Source organism: Panthera uncia, chromosome X (assembly GCF_023721935.1).
Source record: "Panthera uncia isolate 11264 chromosome X, Puncia_PCG_1.0, whole genome shotgun sequence".
NCBI lineage: Eukaryota > Metazoa > Chordata > Mammalia > Carnivora > Felidae > Panthera > Panthera uncia.
The window spans coordinates 121,172,695-121,189,865 of record NC_064817.1 but is presented as its reverse complement, the minus strand read 5'-3'; the positions used below and the strand labels follow the sequence as shown (position 1 = coordinate 121,189,865).

General features: G+C 45.3%; 1 pseudogene; it reads left to right on the top strand.

Moving 5' to 3' along the window:
• The first annotated feature begins 10,837 nt into the window (after positions 1-10,837).
• On the top strand, positions 10,838-12,752 carry LOC125931433 (10 kDa heat shock protein, mitochondrial-like; annotated as a pseudogene).
• Positions 12,753-17,171: the final 4,419 nt, after the last annotated feature.

Here is a 17,171-nt window from a genome sequence, read left to right as displayed (position 1 = left end):
GGCGCCCCGATAATGCTCAGTTTTTTTTTTTTTTTTTTTTCAACATTTTTTATTTATTTTTGGGACAGAGAGAGACAGAGCATGAACGGGGGAGGGGCAGAGAGAGAGGGAGACACAGAATCGGAAACAGGCTCCAGGCTCTGAGCCATCAGCCCAGAGCCCGACGCGGGGCTCGAACTCACGGACCGCGAGATCGTGACCTGGCTGAAGTCGGACGCTCAACCGACTGCGCCACCCAGGCGCCCCGATAATGCTCAGTTTTAAATGTTAAAATGTACAGTTGCTTTTTTAAAATAAAACTTACTGTGGACACACACAAAGAAAAGGCAGAAACCCTACGTAGTCATATAATCATAAAATTATTTTTACCAGTAAATATCCCCCCTATAGCAAACTCCAGGCCCAGATGACCTTGTCAGCAAGATCTGTCAAATATTGAAGAACAAACGGTTCTAGTTTTATACACATTCTCTCAGAAAATAACAAAAAAGGATACAATTTTGTTAGAAGGCAAACATAACTCTGACTCCAAAATGTGTCAAAGACATTACAAGAAAGAAAATTATTGGCCGAGCTCACTCGTGAGCATAGATGCAAAAAATCCAAGCAAAATATTAGCAACATCTAAAGATGATAACACGTGGTGACCAGGTTGCATTTATCTGTGGAGTGCAAAGTTGGTTTAACAAGAGAATATAATTTATTGGGGCACCTGGGTGGCTCAGGCAGTTGAGTATCTGACTCTTGATTTCAGTTCGGGTCATAATACTGGGCTCATGGGATCAAGCCCTGAGCCGGGCTCCTCATTGAGCATAGAACCTGCTTGAGAGTCTCTCTCTCCCTCTGCTCCTCCCCACCTCTCTCTCTCTCTCTCTCTCTCTCTCAAAAGAAAAAAATAAAAATTAAAAAATTAAAAAAGAATCCCTCTTAAAAAGAGAATAATTTATTGTAATCAACCACATTAATAGGTTAAGGCAGAAAAATTACGTGGTCATCACATTAGGTGCAAAAAAAAAAAAGCATTTGATAACATGTCTACTATTCATTAAAAAGAAAACTCAGGAAACTGGGAATTAAAATGAGCTTCCTTCGCAAAAGCCCTATAAAAATAGTGGTAGAAAATGAAAGCTTTGCCTGGAGATCAGAAGTAAGAAAAGGCTGCTCGTTACCATCGCCACGTTTGTTGACATTGTAATGTCCGTTCCAGTCAGGGCAAGAAAAATAAGTAAAAGCTAAAGGCGGGGGAAGGCTGTCGTTATTCACCGGTGATTTGATGTGTATTACGATACACCAAAGAATCTAGAGATAAATTATTATACTTACGAGGAGAGTGTAACAAGGTCGCTGGATGTAAAATCCATATATAAAAATTATTTATATTTCTATGGGGAGCGAAGAGTTCAAAAATGAAATTTTAAAAAATAATACACCATTTGCAATATCATTATATATTTTTTCAATGTGGAGAGAGAGAATGAACGGGGGAAGGGCAGAAAGAGAGGGAGACAGAGGATCCGAAGCGGGCTCCGTGCTGACGGCAGACGGCCTGATGTGGGGCTCCAACTCATGAACCACGAGATCGTGACCTGAGCTGAAGTCGGGTGCTCAACCGACTGAGCCTCCCAGGCGCCCCTGCAATAGCATTAAAAAAAAAAAACACAAGATAGGGGCGCCCGGGTGGCTCAGTCGGTTGAGCATCTGACTCTTGATGTCAGCTCAGGTCCCAATCCCGGGGTTGTGAGTTCAAGCCCTGCAATGGGACTCTGTGCTAGGCATGAAGGCTACTTTAAAAAAAAAAAATACTTAGGAATACATTTATAAAAGATTTGCAAGCCCTTTGTGGGAGAAGTTATAAAACTTTAATGAGGGACGTTAAGGAAGAAGACCTAAGTAAATGAGACACATACATGGCCGGACTGGAAGCGTCAATACTTTAAAGGTGTCAATTTTCTCCAAGTGGATTTATTACACATTCGATGCGGTATCTATCAAAATCATAATACAACAAGCTGATTCTAAAGTTTACTCCCCTGCTTGCACTCTGTCTCTCTCTCCCTTTCGAAAATAAACAAACATTAAAAAAAAATTTTAAAAGGGGGCGCCCGGGTGGCTTAGTCGGTTAAGTGTCCGACTTGGCTCAGGTCATGGTCTCGCGGTTTGTGGGTTCAAGCCCCGCGTCGGGCTCTGTGCTGACAGCTCGGAGCCTGAAGCCTGCTTCGGATTCTGTGTCCCGCCCCCTGCCCCTGCCCCACTCCCGCTCTGTCTGTTGAAAATAAATAAACGTAAAAAAATTAGGGATATCATACAGGAATGAAAATCCATTAGCTGTGGCTATATCTAATAACATAAACATAAAGGTTAGTGAAAGGAGAGAGACACGAACTAATGTATACGAGGCAGTGACTATCACAACAGCACAGGCCGGAGTGACAGCCGGTAGCTGTGGACGGGCACCTGGCGGTGTTGATTTATTCAGCTGCGAGGTGGCGACACGGCTGTGTACCTCAGGATTGTCCTTTCAACCGTGCAGTATATTTGATGCACTGTATTTCAAACAGCTTTATTCGGATGGAACTTACATACATCAAAGTGTGTTGTCTAAAGTATACAATTTGGCACATTTTGACACTTGTTTACTCCTGTAAAACCACCACAATCGGGATGATGAGCATAGCCAGAACCCCCCGAAAGCTTCTTCGTGCCCGTCTGGTCTGTGAATCCCCCCTCTCACCACTCCCTTTAGCCCAATCCCCGTGCAACACCGATCTGCTTTCTGTCACTACGTGTTCCTTTGTCTTTTCTAGGGTTTTATAATAAATGGAATCGTGCAGTGTAGACCCTTGTTGTGTCTGGCTTCTTTTCGCTAGCATGATTACTTTGACGTTGTCGTTGAGTAGCATTCCCCTGCATGGGTGTATCGCGATTTCCTTCTCGTTCATCCCTCTGAAGGACGTCCGCCCTGTTGCACCTGCTGAGGGTGCTGAAATTCTACCCGGAACAGGGAGACCCTGTGAATGTCTCCAGCCTGGGTGCTCAGAGTGGAGACCCCTCCTCCGCACCCAGATCCGGGCCTCCAGGTGCGGCGTTAGCCATGTCTTCTCCGGGGAACTGGGGTGGGACTGAGCTTGTAGCCACTCTGTCAGAACTGAAGGCCCACAGAATGCCCAGCACGTGGGTGAAAACAGGTGCATCCTTCTAGATGCTGGAGGAAAATCACTACCAACCGGGACTTCTATAAAGTAGTCAAATTATCACTGATATCTAAAGGCAGAAGACAGGTTCCAGGTCTGGGGCGGCCAGTCTAGATCGGAAAAGTGTCACAAAAAAGACAGACATATGCGGTCCTTGATCCCCATCCCAGCCCTGCCGGATGCCCATCCGGGGAGCCTTGTTTTCCAGTGGTCACTCATGACCTTGCCCACTGGCTTCCCCAGAAAAGAACTCCCAGGGAAGGTGAGGCCAGACCCCGGCCCAGAAACTCTGTCCGGCTTCTCTCCAATGATGTGGCTGCCCTCTCCTTATTTATCGCTCAGCTTTTATATTCATCAACCTTCTCGTGCCTTTCTACCAAGTGAGCCTTCCCTGTCACACTGTCCAGACTTGCAACCCTCCCTCCGTGCATCCTTCTAGACCCGAGCTAGCAGAGTGAAGAAGTCTGATGAAGCTACTAGTTCCTTCTTGACACTGACAACAAAGGCATTAGGGACGCAAGTGTGTTTGGGGAATGTATCTGCTAGGGCACCTGACATTTGAGCGCTGACTGTGGGCCAGGCACTTTTCTGGTCCCGGAGAGAGCAGAGGACAAGGCGCAGCCCTGTCCTCATGGCGTTCACTTTTCGGTGCAGGGGACGAAAGCTAACACGCGCCCAGACTCTATAACACTGGGGGGAAATAGGTTCCCGGAAGGGAAGGAGAGCCAAGGCATAGCGCGGGCCAGCACTGCCGCTATTTTACTCGGGACGCGTAGTTTGCTACATAGACAACTAGTGTCACAGATTATAGTGTTAGCCAGTAGGGGCGCCTGGGTGGTCCCGTTGGTTAGGCGACCGACTTCGGCTCAGGTCATGATCTTGCAGTTTGTGAGTCCGAGCCCGCGTTGGGCTCTGTGCTGAAAGCTCAGGGCCTGGAGCCTGCTTCGGATTCTGTGTCTCCCCCTCTCTCCGCCCCCTCCGCTGCCCACAGTCTGTGTCTCTCAATAGTAAATAAACGTTAAAAAAAATTTATAGTGTTAGCCAGCTATATTGGAAAGATTTTTAAATTTTCTGTGTATTATGATGTTTTGACATCCGAAAACGGACAGACAAAAAAACCCCTTTCTGGCCGGGGAGAGACTGCCCTTCCCATGGCCGGCCAATTCTTCAGCTCGAGCCAGGAGCGTGTCTGTGGTATGCAAACTAGCTGATCCGGGTCAGGTCAGCCTCTAGCTGGCCCCTACAGCACAGCAGGCTCTGTTCCTCTGCCTTAATCATCCCAGGGTCGGGTGTCGGGCAACTAGAGACACCCCCCATAGCCCAGGGCCTACTGAGACTATTCAAATCGGTCAATTCTAGACTCTTAGGCCTGTCCCGCCTTGCCGTCCTCGCCGAAGCCCCGGTAAAGTCTCTGGCCTAAACCGTCCCCTCACTCCTGTCGTCTGCCTCCTGACCACCTGACCCGTCATCCCGTAAAAGAATACAAAATGCTAACTTATGTCCTTCTCTTTGTTTTGCCCCAAGAATAGGACTGTCCTGCTTCCGCCCATTTCTTTAGGGACCTTCCAGCAACTTGTGCAAGCTCTGCTTCAGTGAAATCCTGCTCTGTCCGTAAGCATTCATTACAGTGGCTTCTTGATGGCAACGTGCTCCCTTTATTGACATACACGGAGACTGTGTGGGTGCCACTGAATATTCTCTGCATTCCCCTCTGTCAGACGCTAATGTTGCTGTTTCCATTGATTCAAAAAGAGGCAGCTGAGAGCAGACCGGTCTCTGAGGAGTTCAGCCGGTGCACGGGCTGTTCAAATGAGCCGGGACATTTGTCCGTGAAGACCGAGAACCGCGAGACACAGAGCCGCGAGGGTACAGAAATGAGAAGTCAGAGAACGGAAGCAAGCATGGAGGGAGGAGAGGTGAGAGAAAGATTCCCCGATGCTCTGAGCTCTTGACAAAAGTTGCCCTTGTCAGTAGATATCGTTCAATGTTGATCAGTCGCGTAGTAAAGGTTTGACTGGATTATTTAAAGGCATAAATAAAAGCACTAGAAGATCTGAAAGCAATACCGTAAACACAAAGTTTGCCAGAGAAGCAGGCAGAGAAGGAGGAGGGAAGAGTGTACTTACTTCCTAGACTTTCATTTATTTATTTATTGAGAGAGAGAGAGAGAGAGAGAGAGAGAGAGAAAGCGTGTGTGTGCGGGGGTGGGTGTGGAGAGAGAGGGAGACAGAATCCCAAGCAGGCTCCATGCTGTCAGTGTAAGTCCGATGCGGGGCTCGAACCCATGAGCCATGAGATCGTGACCTGAGCTGAAACCAAGAGTTGGATGCCTAACCGGCTGAGCCACCCAGGCGCCCCCACTTCCTAGGCTTTTAAAGTTCACCCATGGGCCTGTTTGTCCTGAGATCCGCTGCTCACCTCTCCCTCACCCTGTGGGGAGAGGCCTTGCTGCCGGCCCTTCCCAGGCTTGGGGCTTAGCCGGTTTCCGGCAGGGATTGATCATGGAAGGCATGAGCAAGACTAGAGAGGAGGAGGAAGGGGACGGTCTTCCTCTTTGTCTCAGGGGCGGCAGCTGCAGCTCTCACCAGGAGCCCTCCTTGATTCCACCCTAGGAATGGCAGTGACCTCCTACCCAGGTGGATCTCTAAGCTGCCTGCACATTAACCTCCCAGTAGTCCTAGGTGACCCTTTCCTGGCATTCAATGCCCTCACTTGAAGTGGTTTCTGTTTTCCTGGGAGGACCTTAATGCCTAAAATAGCCAGTTTGAGACCACAATAAGGAAAAGCCCATGCTGGGCATCTTGGCAGAGGGAAGGGAGAGACGAACCACTGACCGCATACTAAGCCAGAAAGGGTCCTGAAGACATTTCAAAAAACAGAAAAGAATATGAACACATTGTCGGAATAGAATGTTAGCAACTAAAATGGAAAACAAAACAGAAGCCTACCTTTAGAATTTAAAGCTCCCTTTAAGGGGCGCCTGAGTGGCTCAGTTGAGCGTCTGACTTCGGCTCAGGTCATGATCTCACGGTTCATGGGTTTGAGCCCCGCGTTGGGCTCTGTGCTGACAGCTCAGAGCCTGGAACCTGCTTCCGATTCTGTGCCCCTCCCCCACCCAGGCTTTCTCTATGTCTCTCAAAGAATGAATAAACATTAAAAAAAATTTTTTTAACTCCCTTAAAAAAATCTTTCGTTAAAAAAAGTCAAAGAAAACTTGCCAAATGCCTAGAAAACAGGAATGATGAGAACAGAAAGTACTGAGCTGGTACACAGAGAAACCAGAGAACTGATAATCTCAAAACTGGTTCTTTGAGAACCCAAAAAGAAGACAAAAAGATAAAACAGTAGCCAACCTACATAAGGGGTAAAAAAAAAAAAATACAAAAGAAAACAAAATTAGGGGAGCCTGGGTGGCTCAGTCGGTTAAGCCTCCACCTCTGGATTTCGGCTCAGGTCATGATCTCAAGGGTTCGAGAGTTTGGGCCCCACGTCGGGCTCTGTGCTGATAGCTCTGAGCCTGGAGCCCGGAGCCTGCTTCGTATTCTGTGTCTCCCTCTCTCTCTGCCCTCCCCCGCTCGTGCTGTCTGTCTGTCTGTCTGTCTGTCTCTCTCTCTCTCAAAAATGAATAAACATTAACATTTTTTTAATTAAAAAAAAAAAGAAAACGAAATTAAAAGCCCAAACTGGGAAATAACAGATACCGAGGAAGTCTCTAATCCCTCCAAGACCTCACAGAAGGGCCATAAGCCCCCCAGGGTCACAAACAACTTGTGATGTAGGCAACAGAACACTTAACCACAGGGGAACCCTTAACCACAGAGAAAGTTCTCCTAAAGACATCCTTGATGCCTCAGTGAGCTATCGCCACTGCTTCAGAAGTCACTTCCGGACCCAACCCAGCCCAGGAGGAGCAGAGGGGCTGTGGCTTCCCAGAAGGCCCCAGAGGACTTCCCGGAACTTACCACGGGCCGGAGCCAGCTTAGTGGCCACCACAGTTTCCCACAGCAGGGTTTCTTCCTGAGGCACACAAGAGCGGAAGCCAGAATCTAAGCAGGGCTCTACAAACAGGGGGAAAAGGGCATCTGTCCCGAGGGTGTCTGGGTCTCTTCGGGGCAGCTCTCAGTCCCACTGATCACTTGCCTCTTTCAGTAGCAGAGCTGTGCTGTCTCATCAACACGTCGAGTCACCGTTTCTGTGGCCCATCTTGCAGAGTTACTCCAATGAGCCCTAGAATCGTATCGTCACGTTCCATGACACTCGGGGAAACAATGGGCATCACTTCTCGGACCCCTTCAGAGCCCAATGTTTCTGTTCCCCTTCCCTCCACTCTCTTACTTCTCGGAGATTATCTTTTCACCTGTATCGGGATGACACGTAAATGTTAGCTCCGACAGCGCAAAGGTAAAGCGAAGCTGCTGTCGAGTGGTCAAAGATACATTTCTATTGAAAGTTAACAGCACGGGAGGTTCGAGTGTATTATTTATACTTACAAACAACTAAAGAGAGCAGTATGACTATCGAATCTGATGCGGCAGGGGTTCCCCAAGGCCTCTCTCAGGAGCACACGGGCCTGCTGAGTCAACCCTTCACGCTACACATAAGGAGAAGGGGGCCGTGTCCCATCCTGCCACACAAGCCTGTCGTTCTGCGTTTTGTGCATAGGCTGACTCTACCAGGTGAAAACCAAAGACACAAATGCACGTTATGATGTTTATGTAAATATATATATTTTAATGTAATTTTTTATTTTTTAAAATGTACATCCCAATTAGTTAGCATCTAGTGCAACAATGATTTCAGGAGTAGGTTCCTTAGTGCCCCTTCCCCATTTAGCCCATCCCCCCTCCCACACCCCCTCCAGTAACCCTCAGTTTGTTCTCCATATTTGTGAGTCTCTTCTGTGTTGTCCCCCTCCCTGTTTTTATATGATTTTTGTTTCCCTTCCCTCGTGTTCATCTGTTTTGTCTCTTAAAGTCCTCCTATGAGTGAAGTCATATGATACTTGTCTTTCTCTGACTGACTAATTTCACTTAGCATAATAGCCTCCAGTTCCATCCACGTAGTTGCAAATGGCAAGATTTCATTCTTTTTGATGGCCGAGTCGTACTCCATTGTCTATATAGACCACATCTTCTTTCTCCACCCATCCATCGAGGGACATTTGGGCTCTTTCCATACTTTGGCTATTGCTGATAGTGCTGCATAAACACGGGGGTGCCTGTATCCCTTCGAAACAGCACACCCATATCCCGTGGATAAATGCCTAGTGCCATTGCTGGGTCATAGGGTAGTTCTATTTTTAATTTTTTGAGGAACCTCCATACTGTTTTCCAGAGTGGCTGCACCAGCTGGCATTCCCAGAAATATATTTTGATGCCAGCTGAAGAAGAGACATGCTAGGATTCCATTTCCCTTGTATAAGTCAAATTTGGTGAGCCCTGGGCCATCAGGAAAGACTTGTTTCAGCATCGAGTTATTTGTCTCTTCTTACGCACCATCGGTCGGTAAACTTATAATATGTTTTGCTTTCTTTCCTATTTTGATTGTAAATTCCTCGTAAGTTCTTTTTTATCCTGTTTCTAGGGCTGTTTCTAGTTGTTTTTCCTTATTTTCTTGTACTAATTACCATCGTCGCATTCAATTTTCTTCCAACTCCCAATCGCAACAGCTAATACGTTGAGTTCACATACACACGCTCTTTTTTCAATTCTTGGAGTCCTCTCTCCCAGGGCCTGCCATTCTCCTAGTCCAATCCATGCTGATTGCCAATCAGGCCTTCTGCCCAGTTGGCATCTCCAGTATTTCCTATCACTGTGGTCCTGGATTAGATCCACTGTTTTGTGGATCCCACATTTTCCTTTTTCTTGGCTTCCACCCTTGTGTTGCTGGAGAACATCCTCAAGTAGATTCCTAAGAAAGTATATTTGGGAGGTGAGTTTTCTTAGCCCTTCCGTATCTAAAAATATTTTAATTCCATTGTCACACTTGATGGATATTTTGGCTGGAATTCTAAATTGAAAATCATTTTCTCTTGGAATTTTGAAAGCATCACCCTATTACCTATTATCTTTTTAAAACGTGTTGCCCTATTGTCTTTTATCATCCAGTGTTGTAATGAAGTCTGATGTGACTTATTCTGATTCCTGTTCTTTTTTTCTCAGTTTTATCTTACAAGAACTCTTGTTAGTTGTCTGCTGGACTTCCTAGATCATTCTTTGAAGTCCTTATGTTTCCTCTCATATTTTTTTCATCTGTGTTGTTTTGTTCTATTTCCTGGGAGATTTCTTCAGTTTTGCCTTTTGATATTTCTACTGGAACTTGAACTCCAATAATCACATTTAATTTCCAATAATTCTTTCTTGTTCTCCACTCCTTTAAAAAAATTTTTTTTAACGTTTATTCATTTTTGAGAGACAAAGAGAGGCAGAGTGCAAGCGGGGGTGGGGCAGAGAGAAAGGGAGACATAGAACCCGAAGCAGGCTCCAGACTCTGAGCTGTCAACACAGAGCCCGGTGTGGGGCTCAAACCCATGAACTGTGAGATCATGACCTGAGCCAAAGTCGGGCGCTTAACCGACTGAGCTATCCAGGCACCCTTTGTTTTCTGCTCCTTTCACATACTATTCTATTCTTGTTTTGTGGATACAATAGTTTCTTTCAGTTCTCTGAATATGCTAATTAAATTTAAATTTTTCCATATGTTCCCTGCATTTTCTGGGGTTCCTCTGAGCTCATTTTCCCCTACAGATTATACTTGATTTAAAAAAATAATAATTTTATTTATTTTTGAAAAGAGAGAGAGAGAGAGCACAGGGGAGGAGCAGAGATTCCGAAGTGGGCTCCACACTGACAGTCCCCGACGTGGGCCTCGAACTCACAAACTGCGAGATCACGACCTGAGCTGAAGTTGGATGCTCAGCCGACTGGGCCACCCAGGTGCCCTTATACTTGGTTATTTTTAATGTTGAAGACCTTAAAATTTCTGATGATCCTTCATGGCTGATTTAAATTTAATAAAGAAGGGCTGGGTAGCTATTTTGGATTTAATCTGCTTTAGGGCAAATAGGTGTGTTTTTCCTGCTACGACTCTTCTGTGTGGGACAGGGAGCCAAAGAAGCGTGTTCGCATTCTGCAAATGCTAGAATGAGGAGAAAATTGCCCAGGAGTTGCCAACATCCATGCTGGCAGCCCTGGCTCTCTACAGACATTTCATTCAAACTCTTTAGAGAACTGTCGGGTATTTTTCCTGCGGGCCTCCGCCAGCTGTCAGCCCGGCTATCCGTAGAGAGGAGGAGGGGACGTTCCCACTCTCTGGTCCCATTGATTTGGATTTTGCCCTTGTACCACAGGCCTGCCGATTCAGAGCCTACTCTCTGGTCTTACATCGGGCGAACTCGCTCCCACGTCTTCTGTAGCTCCCTTATCACATATGCTAGGCTCGATTTTTTCCGCCTATTTCTTTCAACTAATTCCTACCTGCTTTCCAAAAAACTTGAAATCTGCCCATTGTGGAGAACCTCCCGTCTTCGCCACACTCTCTTCACTTTGATGGGTTTATTTCTTTCTGTACCTCAATACTGTTCTTATAGCGAGTTTCTTTGGGTCAAGAAGGAAAAACTCTGCGTGTGGGCACGCACGAGAGTGACCATGATGTATCGAAGTCTATTCATTCCTGGCCTATTTTCCTATTTTCTAGTACAGGTAGTTAAGGTTATTAACTTCTTCTAGATGACCATTTTGGCCACACGGCTTAGGTTTTAATACGTGGAACTGTCACAGTTGGTCGTTTCTGAAGAGCTTATCATTTTGGTTTCTGTTTCCCCTTTAACCAGAGAGCTATTTTGAAGTCTGTCTTAACACTTCCAAGCAGAGAGTGGTTTTTCGTTTCGTTTTGTTTTGTTTTACTTTTGCCCATTCTTTTGTTTCTGAGTTTTCATTTTATTCTATTGTTGCCAGAGACTGGACTGCACGCTTTCTATAGTTTGAAATTGACTGAGACTTTTGGTTTGAGGAGTCTAATTCATAAGTAACTTTGGGAAATGTCCCATAGTACTTGAAACAAATTTATGTTTTCAATTTTTTTGTGGTATCATCTGAGATGCTAGCTCTAAACCTCTGGACTGTCTGTTTTTACCCTTCTTATTTTCCAGTGTCATTTTGCATTTCCTTTTTAAAAAATATATACAATCTTATCAGTTCAAGGGATTTTTAGACAGGTTGAGTAGAAGTTGGTGCTCTGTCTGTTTTATCGATAAAATCCTTCTGGTTGTTGTTTTTCCGTCAACTGCTATTCATACTGTGTTTTCCTGGTTTTTATCTTGTACAGTCTGAATTTTGAGGGCACCCATTTAAAAAATAGTCTAACCCAATGTTTTAAATGACACATTTTTAGTTCTACCAGTGAATATTTTATTTTTTTAAGTTTGTTTATTTATTTTGAGAGAGAGAGAGAGAGAGAGAGAGAGAGAGCACGCAAGCACACACACACACGGGAGAGATGGGAAGGGGCAGAGAGAGAGGGGGAGAGAATCCCAAGCAGGCTCCGCACTGCCAGCGCAGAGCCCAACGCAGGGCTGGAACCCACAAACTGTGAGATCGCGACCTGAGCCGGAATCAGGAGTCGGGCGTGTAGCCAACTGAGCCACCCAGGCGCCCCCCCCCCCCACAAGTGTATACTGAAAACTCTAGTATATTTTTCTACTTTTCAATGGTAAAAGTGCATTTGGATTATTTAAGCCTCATTTATTGAAACTAAGGTATTTAGCAAGACCCTCTTCATTGGTTTTCTCTTTTTTTTTTTTAATTTTTTTTTTTAACACTTTTTTTTTTTTTTTGGGGGACAGAGAGAGACAGAGCATGAACGGGGGAGGGGCAGAGAGAGAGGGAGACACAGAATCGGAAACAGGCTCCAGGCTCCGAGCCATCAGCCCAGAGCCTGACGCGGGGCTCGAACTCACGGACCGCAAGATCGTGACCTGGCTGAAGTCGGACGCTTAACCGACTGCGCCACCCAGGCGCCCCTGGTTTTCTCTTTAAAAAATGTCTTGACTTCTAGTCTTGTACACTTACTCTTCCCAATCTTGAGTGAACTTGCTCCAGTCCACAAAAACTCCTTGATTTTGACTTGGGAAAAAAATTTCCAGATTAATTCCTGAAGAATTGACACCTTCTTGCGGCGGCAGCTCCAAAGCAGAGTTTGCGCTGTGGCGGCTGGAGTCAAAGCAGGACAGGCATTTAGAGAGTTTCTTCCCCTCTTTGACCGGCTTTTGGTTGAAAGGAGTGCAGCCAAAACTGTAACTAAAGGAGGCATTGTGCTTCCAGAAAAATCTCAAGGAAAAGTCTTGCAAGCAACGGTCGTTGGCTAGGGCTCTGAAGGAGTGCCCTGAAGGAAAGGGTGGAGAGATTCAAGCGGTTGGTATGAAAGTTGGAGATCAAGTTCTCCCAGAATGTGAAGGCACCCAAGTGGTTCTTATTTAGAGATGGAGACAGTCTTGGCAAGAATGGAGACTGAAATACGTAATTATCGAAATGGCATCAAGTGAAGCTGCCCATTCCAGTGAATTTGTGAAATCTTTCATCAGGTAGATAATTTTCATGGCTCTCTTTTATAATAAACTAATGACATCCAGTGTCTCTCAAATTAGGTTTAGGGTACTGTTATAAACATCACCAAATAAAAATGCATAAATGAATGGTTCAACAAAATTGACATCTTTATTATGTCGACCTCCTTCTAGGAGTATGATAGTTTCTTTCTTTTTTTTTTTTTTCAGGTCTTCTTTTATGTTTTTCGGTAAAGTGTTATAGCTTTTAAATATAGGTTTTTGAGAAAACATGAATAGACACTTCTCTAAAGAAGACATCCGGATGACCAACAGGCACATGAAAAGATGTTCAACGTCGCTCCTTATCAGGGAAATGCAAATCAAAACCACACTCAGATATCACCTCACGCCAGTCAGAGTGGCCAAAATGAACAAATCAGGAGACTATAGACGCTGGCGAGGATGTGGAGAAACGGGAACCCTCTTGCACTGTTGGTGGGAATGCAAATTGGTGCAGCCGCAGTGTGGAGGTTCCTCAGAAAATTAAAAATAGACCTACCCTATGACCCAGCAATAGCACTGCTGGGAATTTACCCAAGGGATACGGGAATACTGATGCATAGGGGCCCTTGGACCCCAATGTTTATAGCAGCACTCTCAACAATAGCCAAATTATGGAAAGAGCCTAAATGTCCATCAACTGATGAATGGATAAAGAAATTGTGGTTTATATACACAATGGAATACTACGTGGCAATGAGAAAGAACGAAATATGGCCTTTTGCAGCAACGTGGATGGAACTGGAGAGTGTGATGCTAAGTGAAATAAGCCATACAGAGAAAGACAGATACCATATGGTCTCACTCTTATGTGGATCCTGAGAAACTTTACAGAAACCCATGGGGGGGGGGGAAGGAAAAAAAAAGAGGTTAGAGGGGGAGAGAGCCAAAGCATAAGAGACTGTTAAAAACTGAGAACAAACTGAGGGTTGATGGGGGGTCGGAGGGAGGGGAGGGTGGGTGATGGGTATTGGGGAGGGCACCTTTTGGGATGAGCACTGGGTGTTGTATGGAAACCAATTTGACAATAAATTTCATATACTGAAAAAAAAATAAATAAATATAGGTTTTTGGCATTTCTTAAGTTCATTCCCAGCTGTTTTATAATTTTTGTAGCCAGAGTGAGTTGAATCTTTAATTACATTTTCCAGCTTTTCCAAAATATTTGTTTTGAGTGAGTGAGAGAGAGAGAGAGAGCATGAGTGGGGGGGGGGGGGGGGAGAGAGAGAGGGAGAGAGAGAGAATTCCAAGCAGGCTCTGCACTGTCAGAGCAGAGCCTGATGTGGAGCTCGACCTCACGAACCTTGAGATCATGACATGAGCCAAAATCAAGAGTCGGATACTTAACCAACTGAGCCCCCTGGGCACCCCACATTTTCCAGATTTTTATTACTTGCTGAGGTCTTTCTCTACGAGGTCTAATGGCTCTTTCTCCTCACAGTGAAACACAAAGGATGGGGTTTAAAAGAGAATCAGAGGAGGATACATGTGTTTTATTTTACATGAATGATGTTGCACCATAGCTCCTGTTCTGTTTCTTGCTTTTTTCCCACTTAACACCATTAAATATGATGTTTACGCTAAGTTTTTTAATAGATACCTTTGATCAGATTGAGGAAGCTGCCTTCTATTCAGAGCTGTCTAGGTTGTTGTTTTTCTCGTAAGTAGTCATATTTTACACTTGTACTGAACACTTTTCCTGTATCTATTGAAATAATCATATAATTTGTTCCCCTTAAATCTCTTAAGGTTGATTTTCTAATTTTAAACCATCCTTGCATTCTTAGGATAAATCTCAACTTGGTTATATCATTATATTCCACTGGATTCTGTTTATTTGGCTAGAATTTTTACATGTACTTACACATCCTGTGGCACACTTTCATTGGCTCATTATAGTAGTTACATTAGTCTCATAAAATAAGTTTCGAGGTTTTTTCCTCAGTGTATGGTTGGAATTACCTATTCATTAACAATTTGGTAGAATTCATCTGTAAAGCTCTCTGAGCTCATTGTTTTTCTTTTTCTTTTTTTTTGGCAGGGGGTAGATTTTTACAATATGGTATATAGTCAATTTCTTTGTGGTTATAGAGGGTCTATCCAGGTGTTATGTTTCTAGAGTCAGTTTTGGTAATCTGTGCTTTTCCAGGAATTTATTCATTTTGTTTATGCTTTCCAATTTTCCGACATACAGTTGTTCATAATATCCCTTTAAAAATGTATGTTTTATCTATTATCTGTTGTATAAGCTGTTGTATTTGTGGTTACGTCTCTTTTTCATTTCTAATATAATTTGACTTTTCTCTCTTTATACCTAGACTGTTAAAGGGTTGGCTCTTTCCCCCAGCTTTTCAAAGAATCAGCTTCTGGTGTTCTCAATCCTATCATTTCTTTCTGTTTCATGGATTTCTACTCATCCTTATTTTTCTTCCTTCTATTTTCTCCAGGTTTACTCTGCTGTTTCTTTGATAGCTTCTTGAGTTGGATGCTGAACTTGTTATTAACCCAAACGCCTACTCAACATCTCCCCTTGCACATCTAATGGGCGCTCCAAGCTTAACACGGCCAAAACAGGACTCTTGGTCTATACCTCCAAAAATGTGTTTTTCCTACAGTTTTTCCCATCATAGTGAAAGGCACCGGTTCATTCAGTTGCTCAGTGAAAAATTCAGGAATCATCCCTGTTTCCTCTCTTTCTCTATACTCCACATCCAATCTTTTCTGCCCAATTTTAAAAATATAGCTTGACTCTCACAACTTTGCAGAACCTCCCCTGCCACCACCCTAGTTACTGCCACGATCACCTGTCCTAGACTGTTGTCAGGGCATCCTGACTGGGCTTTTCCTCCTAGTTTTGTCCCTCCATGGAAGTTCTCCACACCGCACGTACAACATAGATCTGATGATGTTAACACTCACTTCAAAATCCTCCCAAGGCTTCTCATCTCAGAAGATCCCAGTTCCCATGGTGGCTCTAGCTGCCTCTTCAACTGTGCACCCTACCATTCTCTAGCCACATAAGCTTTCTCCCCAATATTCCAGGCATAGTATCTCCGCAGGGCCTTTCAACTTGCCAAATAGATATCTCTCCTCAGATATCCATATGGGGGAATAAAATGAGGGCAAAAGCCTACAGATATCTAGATAGCTCCTCCTTCACCCTTGTTTTATCTGTCTCAAAGCCCTTATCATTATGTAACATTATATTATATATACTTATTTATTGTATTATATGTTTAGTATAAATCTTTGCCACAAGAATGTTAGTTTACAGTCTTGTTCAGTACCGTGAGTCCAGAACCTGGCATATAGCAGGTATTTAATAAATGAAGTGGGGGCGGGGGGAAGAAGCAGAACTAGAAGATTCCTTGTTAAGCACAGAACTAGTACAAGGAGCATTGGATTGATTGGATGATGGCTGGAATCCGAGTAAGGTTGCCTTGAGAAATAGTCCTGTCCTGAACACCCCATTAGATAAAACTTTTCTCATAGTCTTAAATATTTTTTTCTGACACAGAATTGCTGGATCTTAGCTCCCAAATCAGCTCCTCTAGGAAGTCTTCCCTCTCCCCTCCTGGCAGAGCTAAGTGCTGCTTCCTTTGTGCTCCCAATGCCCCTTCGCCACACCTCCAGCAAACCATCTGATAAAATGACAGGTCTCGGTGCAGTCCTGGCATGCACCGTCTCCTCCGACCAGAGTTTCAGGAAGGCCAGGGCTGTGATTTGTTATTTATTCCTTGATCCTATGAGAGGCGGGCTCAGATGAAAGAATGCAATAGGTAGGCCCCTGAAACGAAGGTCCCTCGAAGGTCCCTCGTCTGGAACAACGTCAGGCTCCAGGGCAGGCAACTTTGCTGCTTCTACTGAAGGTGACGATATTGAGAAAATGCGGGTGCGGTGAAACTCTTATGGCAGCGCAGTTTGCGCGTTTGTGTACAGAGGGTCAACGGCCCGGAAGGGCCACGCAAAAAGACGTGCGAAGCCTAGGCCTTTACTTGCCCCAGCATCCGCAAGGGCCTATTAATCCTTAATATTCAAATTCCTCCCACTAAACCTGCCCCTCCGCGCCCAAGCCGCCTCTTTTCCCCAAATGACGGTCAACGGCAACCAATCGGGAGCTTGACACGGTTTCCACCCCCTTTTCCCTGGCCGGAACGGACACAAACCCCAACCAATTGGTAGCGTCGTCGCCGAGGCCCCGCCCCACCGTGGCCGCCGCACCCAATGGCGGGCGGGCTCGCGGCGGCGCCGGGGGCGGGGCGCGGGCGCGCAGGTGCAGCAGCGCGCAGGCCGGCCGGGAGGGCGGGGCGCGACGTCGGCAGTGCGGAATCCCGGCGTCGGCGGCGCGCGCGCTCCCTCCTCTCAGAGAGAGGGCT